Here is an 11,916-nt window from a genome sequence, read left to right on the forward strand (position 1 = left end):
AGCGACGAGCCCGATAACAAGCTGTTGAGCAGAATCTGTCCTGCCTGAACTCCCATTGGCCCCCTCGTGACGCCCCGGGGGCTCTGCCCCGCCCGGATTGGGCGCCGCGGACAGCACCCCCATTGGTCACAGGGTGGGCGACAGAGTGCATTGGCCAGCTAACGACGCAGGTAGAGCCATGGAGACTTTTGATTGGTTTTCCTTTGGCGCGCTAGATGATTGGTGGAGGTTGACGTGAAGTCAGCGCTCCCTCATGGATAATTGGTAGGAGTTGGATCCGGATGTAGCTCTGAGTGCAGTGATTGGTTGCTTCGGGGAGACAGGAAGAGGAACAGCGTGATCTGATTGGTGAGCGCTCGCTCCTGGAGCCGCGGTGGGGCGGGGACGAGAGGGAGTGAGGGGGGCGGTGGGGGGGCGGAGACGGCGTCCTGCGGCGGCGGCGGCCAGGGGCATATCGAGCGCATGCGCTGCGGTCAGGCTCCCGGCGCCATTTTGTGTGAGGCTCTTTCCCATTTTAGGCCGCGGGAGGAAGGGAGCCGTTGTTTTTCTTGTGGAGAGGAGATGGGGAAGCTGCGGAAAGCGGCAACGAGCTCAGCGGGAAGCCTTCTTTGCGCTTCAGAAGAAGCCGCGCCTCATTTCTTCCCTGCGGCCCACCTTCCCTGTCGGATGCTGCTGGAGGGCGCGTCGCCCCCTCTCACGCTCAGTGGCGCAGGAGGGGGCCTGGCCGGACCCGGAAGTGAAGCAGCGGCCATGGAGGGGCGGCGGCGCCTCTGGCGGTACGCGGCAGAACCGCCTGCTGGGATGGCGCGGAGGAGTCTGTCGGTCAGCGGCCCGGTGAGGCGACGACTTGCCCGCGGCCGTCTCCCGCTGCATTCTCCGTAGAGCCCGCCGGAATCGAACGGCGGTGCTGAGGTGGTCTGAGCGCCCCAATAGAAACACCGCCGGGGCTGCAGGTAGGGGCTGCAGGCGCCGCCCGTGCCGCTTTCCCTTCACGTCGGTCTCTCAGCCGCTGCGGGCGGGACATGGGTGACTCCGTTTCCCTCGAGGAAGGTGTTGTAACGTCGCCATTAATTATCCCCTGCTGCCCGTGACGCATTTGGGACCAAGTCCGGGAAGGGGAACGTGACTGCCTCTTGCTGCTCGGTCGTTTCAGCACATGGTGCTGGCGGTTGCGATGGGTGCCTGGCTTCGAGCCAGGCGACTGAGGTAATTTCTCCACCGGAAGACGCAGCAAGGACAGGGAAGACTAGTGGTGGGGGTGCCGAGAGTGCTTGTCGGGGTGTGTCGGGGGCGGTTGTAAGCCGGTCCTTCCTTCCGTACCTGTGATGGATGCTCTGAAGGCGCTGCCTTACAAGGCAGCCTATCTGCACCTCTCAAGAGGCTACTAAGGTGAATGTGTCCGAGAGACTCGCTCTTAAACTACTAAACAGGAGTTACTAATTAAAGCCTATAATAAAATTATATTGTTAATTTAACATTTTTGTTTATATAAAATTTGCTCTGTTGTTGACTAATGCAGGTGCATTTTTATTCCACAAAGTAACGAGCATCTGTCTGACAATGTTCACTCTTACCTACAAGTCATACCTTAGCTTTATCTAAAGCAACAGCAGAGGGACCTGTCAGGAGTAAGAGATCCACTGTGCTAGTTTGACAGAAATGGATTGGTTAAGTGTAGTCTCCATATCAGTTCTGCTTTAAAGATGTGTTTTTTGTTTTGGTTCTTATTAAAACTCATGTTTTATAAAGTAGTGAGTAAAGAATTCTCTAGGGAGTTTAAGGAGTCAATTGCTTAACCTGGGGGAAGGGTAGCTTTAGAGGTCTGGTGTTTGAATCTGGGTCATAAATACCAATATTCTTGAGGATATCCATAAAATGTGTAAAGGTTTTTGAGGCATTTAATGTTGAGGGAACTTTGATTCTGTACTGGAGTTCCACTTCACGCAGCAAATAAACAAGAACAAATTACTTAGAATATATTAAATTTAGCCCAAATGTTAACAAAACTAAAAATTCACTTTGATTGTGAGTTCTGATCTCTCTGTAGAATAAGTTGGCCAAATCATGACTTAGACTGTGAGCTGTTTTTTGAGGCACAACTTGTATCTCTAGTACAATTCAATAAATAACAGTTTGTGACAAAACTAACCAGTCTTGTTTCTGATTTCTAGTGGAAAACCCCTGGCTACCTGGATATATCTCTTACAGCCAGCATGCTTAGGCACTTATCTGTTGTGAGCAGAAGGACTCTATGCCTGCATAGCCCGTTGGCAGAAGCGACTTGTTCTTTTATGGTACTTCAAGCAGCTAAGAGTGCTGAGCTAGGCAGCTCCACAAAGAGCAGAAATATTTTCACACAACATAGGGATGATGTCTAGCATAATGGAATGAAAAAGCTCTGCTTTTGGCAAACCAGAGAAAGGGTCACTTTAGGGGTAAAGGAACTTTTAATTGGTATGTGACTGTCAGGACTCATTTATGCCAGTATACTGACATTTTACATCCTAAATGTTCGCCAGTATTAACTGTTGTTGAGACTTCAAGACAGATTGTCTATACTGGATTGTTGCAGCTGTGTCCCATCCCCCAGCACAATCCCTTATAGGGGAACAGTTGAAATGAGTGGAAGAAATGAGTAGCAGATTGTTGTAGTGAGCTGCTTTATCATAAGCTACTCTGTAAACTTCACAAAGTTTATCAAGTTAACACTAGCAGCTCTAGAGTGAGACAATTGTAGTAAATCATTTTAGTATCTAATCTCTCTGAAGTAGACATGCTGTAGTTTGATGTAATTGTTCAAAGCATCAGTACTTGTGTTATGTGGGCTTAGTACCAAAGCTCTTGTAGATGTAGTACCAGAGATTCTCCTAGGGATGTGGATTTTGGTCTTGGCTTGTGCACATTAGCACAGTGAAGCTTCCTAACTCAAAACCAGTAAACAAAAGCATCAAACCACTCATAATGCTAGACTTTGATCATATGTAATTCTCGAGCTTGGGTGGTGGCTGTAAGGAAACCAGAAAAAAATAATATACTTAAGGGTCTGGTGCACTGGAGTTGAGTATACAGATTTTTTTTTTTCCCCCCAAATCATCTACAGACATTGCTCAGTAGGAAAAAGCAAGTACAGGAATGTCTATATGTCACAGTATTATTTATTACCAGAGCAAAGTAGCAGCCAAATAAAACTTGAATTTATCATGTGGCTTTGTTGAGTAGTAGGAAAAACAATGAGAAGAGAGATTTCTGGGATAAATAAGTAAAAGGTTTAAATCTGTTCGTAGTTGTTCATGACATACTGCATTTACATGGAGATTAAGAAGTCAGAGTATGCATAGTCACAGCTAAAACATTTCAGAAGTAGTTAAAATACTGATATGGGTTCTACACAGCTTCTTTGTATGTACTGAAATACTATGCTACTCTGTCAGACTTTGCAGATGTTCAGGAGACTTCTGGTTTTTATTTGAAATGTTTAGTGTTTTGGGGATTGTGGGGTGTTTTTTTTGGGGGAGAGGGGGTGGGAATTGGTGGGGTTTGGGTTTTGGGTTTTTTTAAAACATTTTTTTTTTCTTGCTGTTTCTATTCTGTAAGTAAATAGGCAAAGTTTTGCCAGTGGTGGTTGAGCAAGCCTCGGCCTTGTGGTTCAGAACTGCTGCCTGTGTGGAACTGCTGTTTCTCTGTACAAGTGAAGGTCAGTTGTATGCTTTGCACAAAGCTTTATTATCTAAGTGATTGCATATTGCTCAGATGAGCATGGTAAGAAGTTGTGAAGTACTTAGTGTGCAGGTATAAACAAAAATATCCCAGCAAATGTGAACCTGACAACAAAAAGTTCTGTCAGCAATAGCTGGATTACAAAAAATGAAAAGTCAAGCTTCCTTTTCTAGTCATGTAGTAAAGCCTATGCATAGCTCTTAACTATCAGCAGTAAGTTCTTTCATGTTTATTAGTGTGTGTGTGTGAAAGAAAACAAAACCACTTGGTGATGCTAAATACTTCCCTGCAGTTTCCCTAGCTCTGGAACATTCCTGTCCCCATGTTCAGAAAATGGATATTTACTTATTCAAACATAACTGTGCATGTTGGTTTTCATCATTTCCTTGTGAATGTTGCTGCTGGAGAAAACACCAAGTTTAGCCTCTCTTAGCAAGCCCGAATCAGTGCATTATAGTCACTGAAGTTCAGCAGTGGTTTCTTGAATCTGGCATGGTCTGTTGCAGCAGTGCAGCATCTGTTCTGGATGTAAATAATCAGGAAAGTGGACTCTCTAAATACTTGTGTGAGGAAAAATTCCAGAACCAGTTTTGCAGCTACAATAATCCTCACTTTGTAGTTACCTTTTCTGTTAACACTGGTAAAATGATGTTACATGCTTAGCGTGTCAGAGTGGCTTCAGGAATCTTCAGGGAGTAGTCCCATCTTACTGAATAAACTATGTCCAGACTTTGTTGTGCTTTGTGGCTACAGATCTTAACTACAATCCCACGTGTTAGAAAATGTATGCAGAAATCAGTGATGCATTAACTGATGTGTGTTACTAGCAGCCCAACAGCAAGAGAAGAGGTTTTAGTTCTCAACTGATGTCACTGCTGCTTTCCTCCTAGCCTAGTAGCTGTGTGTGGGAGTTTTGGCATGTGTCATGCAGTCTTTTCATTCCAAACATAAATGTTCCTGGTTTTTGAAGACCTGTTTGGTAATACTGTGTTTGGACAGAAGAAGAGCTGTGGTGTAAGAGACTATTTTTATTCTTTCTGGTATGTAATTTTCTGTTATCATAACTAACACATTTGTATCAAATGTTAATGTTAGCTAATTTAGCAACTATGGGAGAAAAGTGCTCATTTGTGTGCCAGGGTTTACTAGAATTGGATTCTAAAGCCAGTTTTTGTACTTGGTCATGCTGGTAATTTACCTGAGTATAGATGTTAAATTTCTCTTTTGTTGCCTAGCAAAGGAATGCAAGACATAGAATTTGATTACAAATCTATGGAATTTCTTGCATTATTTCTAAGGACTACCACCTCTCAGTGGTGACAATACTGAAGCCCTTAAAACTGCACTGGGAAACTCGTGCAGTGTTACAAAACAGCAGCACAGGGTACTATAGGAAACTGATGATTCCTACAGCAGCTTTAATGCAGATGTGACAAAGGATCTTGGTTGTCGTGATCTGCCATCAAGTGATCACTCTTTCAAAACTTGAAGTAGGTGCGTGAAGTCAGATAACAATTTAGTTGCTGTTCGGAGTAGTGACATCGCTTCACATCATTGCAGGGGGAACATACATCTTGTTCAGAATAACAGTTTGTCTTGGAATGCCATCAGTAAAAGCAAGGGATTAGATTTACCTGTCCTTAGTGAGTAATCAAATGTTCTGTTCCAGGCTTTATGAGTAACTTTTGTGGTAGACACAAGATGCTCGTTAACTCTGGAAATGTATCCTCTGCATATAGACAAATGGGCAGTGTTAATGCACCAGCCATTCCAGTGTTGTAAAATAACAGGTTTTAAAACTTTGTACTTTTAAACTGTCTTCCAAATTATATCTACAGCACACAGCTTTTTTTTTTTTACCTACCTTCTGAGCTGTAGACATTACTACTGACATGTTTTATCTGTAGAACTTTTACTCTTTCAAGGTGAGACTGGGGCAGTGGTTTTCTGGGTAAATGTAGTTACCAGTCTACAGAGCAAATACAGGTTTAGTGTTCCTGAAATAAACTTAAAATGAAAGCAATTAAACTTGCATCTGAACCTCTAAATAGTCTGTATTCTTCCTAACAGAGTTCAGTCGTCTTTGTAAGTACTATTGCTTGAGTAACCTCACATCAAAATCACCATGTACAGGATAAAAGACAAAACTTGTGTTTTGGGGAGTAGTAATTACATATTTCATATAAAAACTAAGAGGAGAAAAAGCCTTCAAATGTTTAACATTTAAATGAGGTTGCATGTTGTATTTGAAGAACCTTACTGTAATCTTCTGAATAAATTAAACTTCTGAAGTAGGTTTTCCTCCTTAAATACTCAACTTTGATGTCTACTTTGGAGCAACTTTTCAGCCTTTTTATGATACCAGACTGGGAGTAAATGCGTAGGTGAACATCAGGCTCTAAATAGGTGTCTGTTGCTGCTGTTCTGCTTGGGCAAAGAAAACTAACTCTGGACGAATTAATTTATCAGTAGCAGTGTTAATAGATTCTGGGTTTCCCCGTTTTTCAGAAGTAGTTTTGAGTGATCTGTTATGGCAAACCTGAAGTAAGACTATTCCTCTCTTACGCTACCTGTTGCTAGTTTGTATCTTGAAAGGCTTTTTCTCCCCCTCTCCTTGATGAGATGACTTGCAGCAGAAGTGTCCGTGTCAGGAATTACAAAAAGGATATAAAGCAGTTTAAAACTACACTCTCATATAGACAGGGTTTTTCAGACACAAGTAAGCTGCCTGTTCAGTTTGGGTTTTTTACTAAGGTATGTTTCCATACTTGCACAGATACAAAATTAGGGTTCTAATTCTAATGGGGAGTTCTAGGAAGTGGTCCACCTGCCAGCATAGCTGTCATTCAAGCTTGTCAGCACTAATAAGCTGGCGATTAAAATACCAGATGCTTGCCAATGCAGGCTTTAGAGTAACATGATCTGACTGAATCAGGCCTGTAGATGCATGGTCCTGCCTTGTAACTGGTCTCCAGAAAGCCATGTGTGCCACTAATGGCATGCAGTCTAGCACAAAGAAATAAGTACTGCTTCAGCAAAGCATGACTGCTCAGCAAAAGAAAGCATGTGAAGGCACTTTAGATGGTTACATGGCCTTTATTCTCAGGTTTCTGCTGTCCAAATTACTTCAATCACTTAGGGTTAATTTACTTTTCAGCCTCGGCTAGCAAGACTGCAGTTGGTCAGTATTGATTCTCTTTTAAAAAAAGGTATTAGTGTTCTCAGTCTTTTGAATTAATTCTCTTTAGCTGTAAGTAGCTGCTGGTGGTGAGAATCTACAGTTTGGCCAGTGATTAAATTCTGGATTTTTTCCTACTTAGCTACCTTTTTCAAAAGATACTTTTTATTTGTGTGTATTGCTGCCCACAAGTATTACTACACACACAGAGGATATTACAAGGAGCTGATTTCCAGGTAGCAAATCACCACTGTGCAATGCACGCTTAACCTGTGAGTTAATTGCAAGACTGTACTCTGTGTAGGAGGTTTGTACCTTCAGGGATATGCTTTCCCCTGCAGTGCTTCTGTGCAGTCTATCATCCCATTCACTACAGCAATACGCTGAAAGGAACTGTGTTGTGTCACATCCAGAACTCTAGAAGTACAGAATACATGCCTTTTTTGGAGAGCTGAATTATTCTGGTTCAATGACAGATCTGTGGGAGTGATTTCCTCTTTATAAGCATCACAACGGGGGACAAACTGGTATGAGCTGAAACAAGCATTTGGCTGGGGGAAGTAGTTGCTTGTTAAACTGAGTGACAAAAGAAACATATCGAGCTATGTTTTGATTCTGCCTCCTAAAACAGCATTTCAGATTTGTTTCTATTCTGATGCATATAGAAAAGTATAGTGTGGGGGGGAAACAGCATTTCAAGTGGTGTGCTCTGTAAACTATAGAAATATGTAGAATTGGGGCTGAAATGGAGCTTTATGTAAGCATTCTGTTAAAGTCATCTAGTGCTTCCCTTGCTCTTGACACCTGTTAATGCAGTCTGATGTAATAGGTCTCTGTCCTTCCTTGAAATAATGAAGTTAGCAGATTTCCTGCTTTTCTAAGAGTCCTGCAAACAAGATAAATTTCACTTCCAAAAACTTAGGCTTCACTTGGGTGGGTTTAGGGTTTGTTTTTGTGTGTGTGCATTTGGAATGTATAGGCTTCTGGGTGAATGTACTGTAATTGAATCTACTAATAACCTGAAATTGAGATCTTGCATATCCAAAATGAATTAGTTAACCAAAGGATATCCAACTTTAAGCAGCACTAAAGCACCTCATGTTCTTTCTAAACTGTTACTTGGCTTATATTACCGTATCACCTGAAATGACATTTTCAGTGGGCAGTTCTTACACTCTCTTTAGAGACTTCAGAGGATTTTTCTGTTTTTCCTGTATCCAAATATATGCACTTGTTTGGATTATAAACTATGTGATGCTGGTGCCTGCTTTATTCTAGTTGTCCCTTTTTGGTTGGCACAGCAACTTGAAAAAACTTTTTTAAACAACTGTTTCAGAGTCCTTTAATAGCAGTGTACTGAAGATGAAAGAACAGTGCACAGTAGTTGCCTCCTCCATCTAGAAATAGACTTGGTTTGAGCTTGACTGTAGGTCCTGTGTTCTCAAACACTAGAATATATTTACTAGACAGATAGTAATGCTACATTCTTACCTCTTCTACCACCTGTTCTCTGCAATTCTGTATTACAGGACCTACTAAGTAGCAAGATCTTTTATGATGGAAAATCAAGAGCAGTTGATGTCTCAAAATAGCTCTCAATTCTTAAGGAAAAGAAACTTCCTTGCTGCATGTAACTTGAAAAACTGGTGGGTGGAGGGAAAGCTAGTCCTTGTCTTACAGTCATATGCAACTGAAGGAAGAAAATGAGGGGGAGAGAACAGTCTCTGTACTGTATTTTTGGTGCTAGTACAGTCTCCAAATTGGCATGACAACTAACACTATTTTTCCTCTTCAGAATCTTGACACCATACCCTTTATTTTAAGGTCATGGTTTATCTTCCAGCTGATAAATGCTTAAGATGCACTGTTTAATTAAATCTTTTGTGTTCCCTTCTCTTCTGCAAGATAAACGTGTAACCATAGACTTACAAAACAGCATATGTAGTTATTCCAAATCCCCTTCCTTAGGGATGGTGACTTGGATTGTACAGCCAGATAGCATCTCAAGCAGTATCACATCCATAGGGACAGTCACACTTCCAGCATGTGGGTTGTTTTAACCTCAGGCCATAAAGCTATTTTTGGTGATGAGAAGGAAGTAGCTAATGACCTGATGCTTGGCATACTTAGATCTGCACGAGGCAAATTCTGTCTGAAATGTTTTTTTTCTGAGAGTCAGCACCACATACTTCTTTTGGAGATACCCTTGTGGGTATCAGCCACACAGGGAGTTTTACATAGAGGCTTGTAGAAGAACCCTTTAACAGCTCACTCTTACCATAATTTCAGCAGCAGCACTAGCCAGTGGTAATGGAGCTGTTATTCAAATTAGTGATCTTTATGACTGTGTAAAGGTGTAGTACAAACAATTAAAATTAATTACCATGATGCAGTAGGCTAAAATTGATTTTTTTTAAACCCTGCAAGTTCAGTTGGATGTTCTAAAACCTGTCCTGGTTGCAGTCACAGAGACATATGCAAGTAAACTAGAGAGCGCAGCCTATTTTCTTGTCATAAGCAGTTCATCATAGTTCCTTTGATTCTTTTCAACAATGCTCTGTGGAGTTGCTGACTAAATAATTGTAACAGGGAATGTGACATACCCAGTCTTATTAAACATCAGAGTAGTGATTCATCAGGTGCTGAGTAACAGTCAGTGGATGTATGAGACTTAAAGGGAGAGGAAACACCTTGCTGTACAGCCTGCTTGTGTCATTATGGATCTGTGTTTATGAAATACTCCTTGGGGTGGAATGACTTGAGACATGTTGGTCTACACAATCTTACTTTCTGGTGTTCTGTTAAAGCCTGTGCTTTGGGTCTTGAGCAACAGAATGCACCATTAAAACTCTTAGCTTAAAGTGCTTTGGCATGGCAAGAACTACAGACCTGCATTCCAAGTGGCTATGCAGTTTTCTCCTCCATTATGCATTCCTGTAAATGGCCAGAGTCCGGACTTAAAGTTACTTGTGGAGCCCGAAGCAAGGCATGCTGCTTGGTATGGGCTAATTATATTTTTCTGATAACTTTAGGACTGAAGCTTCCCAGTGCTTTGGGCAGAACTAATCAAAATGGAGCAGATAAGAATTGCCTCTTGCTCGTATCTTCAACTGAGGAATGTTTACCTTGCCCATTTGTTAGCCTTGCAGAGCACTTCCATATTTCAGTGTGACACTGAAGTTATAATGGGCCATTTTCAAACCAATTATAAACACAGATCTCCCTCTCCTGAACAAATGCAGATCTTTTCCCCCCACTTTGCATGCTCTTTTTTCCCCTCTGCAATCAATGGAAATGAAGTAATAAAACTTTTTTTTTTAATAACTATAGATTTAAGATTAGTTCTCAAAACTGTGTTAAGCCTATACTCTGGTAGCTTGGTGATTTAATTTGGAAAAGAACCTGACAGCAAGTCACCTTGGTGGTTTTTAGCAAACTGTTGCCATGACAGGCAAGACTGCTATACAGCACTTTGTATGTACTAATGCCCACAGACTCTTAAATTGCTTCTCCTTGGACTTTCTAATATAATTTTCCATAACAAAGATTAGAGCAAGGTTACTCAAAAGAGCTTTTTAGATTGCCGTGTTCTGTAGTATGTAGCTGTTTATATATTTTGAATAAGCAAGTAGGTGGTTCTCTACCTGTATCTCTTCATGTGCTGTGGAACATCTCCCTTCTACTTTAGCATGTAACTATACATGACTGATCTTGCTCTTCTCACCGAAACCTGACTTGTGTAATTGTTGTTATACTTCTGTCCCCACTTCTGAATGGCTGTCACTGGCTTTCAATTTCCACTTAGCAGTCTGACAGCAACATTTTAGGTACAGAATAAAGACAAAATGAAGAGAATCAAGTAGACTCTTCACTGTCACATCCAGTGAGTGAAAGCTCAACCCTCAGATAATACTTTAGAGTGCTGAGGAGTTTCCTGACTAGCACTTGCTAATGAATCAAACAGCTGAATGGGCAATAAACTTAAGTAGTAAATTCAGTTTGGAGAAATGCAACACAGGACAAAAGGCTGACTCAGTGCAACTGCTATACTATTGCCTCAGGAGGAAACACTGAAGGAGGCAGTCTGTCATGTTCATGATGAATGTTGGCTCAGGCAGGCCTGATCAGGAGTTCCAGCAGCCTTTGAAAGCTGCTCTGCTGAAGTTGGAAGAGTTAGCTGAGTCAAGCTACCTGAAGGCTTAAGCCTGAGAATCACGAAGTACTGAGACAGACCCTTCTCTGTTGTCTTTCCCTTGTCACAAAAAGGAAGTAGAACCTGTATCTTGTAATCCCATTAGAAAAGAGGCTGTAGGTGGCCAGGTGTTGTCTACAGGTTAAAAAAAACAAACCAAACCTGCAAGGGAGAGCCTTTAAAGGGCTGGCAATCATTAGTGTATAATACTAAAGCTGAGGAGTTTGATTCATTGAAGAAGTATGCATTTTAGATTAAGATGATTGTTAGCATTTTTACTGCATGTACAAACAGGACTTCTGTTCAGCACCTTAAAAACACAGTGAAAACTGAAGTTTGTTATCTTGTCTTTCAAGATTTCTAAGTGCATAGAAGTTTTTCTAGGAAGTAGAAAGCAGGAAAGCTTGTTTACAATTCCTGAGAAGGGCAACCGTTGATAAAGCTTGTTCAGAAGTCATTTAAGAAACTACAGCTGAATGAAGTTGTTCAGAAATAGTTAAGCTTTCTAAGCATTAATTCCAGTTGCACTGCTTAATAGATCTCACAGCTTTAGAACTTAACACAAGCACTGTTTCAAACTGAATTACTTTCCAGTTTCTCCTACCTTTCAGGTAAGTCCAGGCTTAATACTTCCAATTAAAATTCCTTTTCCTGAACTCTTGCTTGTTACAGAGGCTGTTTGGAATTGTCACTCAACCTGTCACCAGCTGGTTTACAGTTAGGTATGTTCTCATTTTTGCCAAGAGCAATCACAGACTGCCTATGAATGAACTGCAGATGGTGGTACTGCTTAATCAAGGAATAACCAAGTAATAGTTTTTACTATTAA

The sequence above is a fragment of the Melanerpes formicivorus genome, unplaced genomic scaffold, assembly GCF_026170545.1.
Source record: "Melanerpes formicivorus ecotype bairdi unplaced genomic scaffold, bMelFor1.0.p_v2 SCAF_17, whole genome shotgun sequence".
Classification (NCBI taxonomy): domain Eukaryota; kingdom Metazoa; phylum Chordata; class Aves; order Piciformes; family Picidae; genus Melanerpes; species Melanerpes formicivorus.